Genomic DNA, 1,219 nt, shown 5'->3' with positions numbered 1-1,219 from the left:
TTTAGACTTAGTTAAAATCCCTACTAAGTCTAAACAAAACTAATAAATAAATAAACACATAAAAGGGGAAGGGAGGAGAAAGTAAAGAATTTAGGCCATTGAGCCCAAATCAACGAGACCTGTCCTAGTCTAGTTGGGATTCCGACCCATTTCACTTGTCCTAAACTATTTTTTGAGCCTTTGGCTCGAGTCTTGCTCCACTTATATTAAATACAACTTTGGCTTCGAGACCGAAATGAATGAATAAATAAATGACTAAATAAATAAAAAGAAGATAATAATAAAAATTGAGACTTTTCAAGTCTCTTAATGACCTCATCAATGGGTTTTGACCCATTTTCCTTCTTCGTCTATCTTCTAGCACCCGCACACCATGTAGTGGACCTCGGGTTTAAACTTCGAGCTTGACTCGAAGTGATAGACCTCATTGGCCCATTACGAAATGCAAGAGGAAAGGAATCCATTTGGACTCGAGACATTTTTTGCATTCAAAGAAAAGATAAAAGAAATTAATATATGTTCAAGGCATAAAAGTGACATATTTCAAAGCAAAATAAAATATCAAGAACCAATTTTGAATGACAATGATAAGAACACTTGCACAAGAATGAGAGTCAACAAATAAAATGAAAATCAAAGACACCCACTTACATGCCTCATGATTTATGTTCATACAAGAATGAATAAAGGTAAAAGGAAAAAGGTCATATTCAATGAATTAATGCAAGAAACAAACAACGCAAGCTTGCGAAAGTAAAGGGATGAGGCAACAAGGAAAATACTAATGACTTCTAAAATTGAACAAACATAGATACTAATCCATATAACAACAAAAAAATAGAGGTTAACTTTTCAAGCAAGAGAATCTTTAAATTTCAATTAAGGCGACATTAACGAAACTTCATACATCTAAATTACAACCAAAATTTTATGAGAAAATGTGTAATGACCTATGGTTTATATTTCTAAGACAGCGTTGATTCGTCTTTGATATTATAAATCAATGAGAGACACGAATCAAGTCTTTACACTCACAAAGAGCACATATAACAATCCAAAGGGCGCAAGAAAATTAGAATAAAGTTTAGCATTTCTAAAAGTGAAATATTGTTTCACAATCATACTATGCATGACTCAAAAATATCAAAATAATTCTACTTAGCCATAAAAAATCGAACTTTCTCATCATTTTGACAAATTTGAAAACATGCGAAAAAGA

This window comes from Capsicum annuum, unplaced genomic scaffold (assembly GCF_002878395.1).
Source record: "Capsicum annuum cultivar UCD-10X-F1 unplaced genomic scaffold, UCD10Xv1.1 ctg45288, whole genome shotgun sequence".
NCBI lineage: Eukaryota > Viridiplantae > Streptophyta > Magnoliopsida > Solanales > Solanaceae > Capsicum > Capsicum annuum.
Note: the sequence above shows the minus strand (reverse complement) of the source record.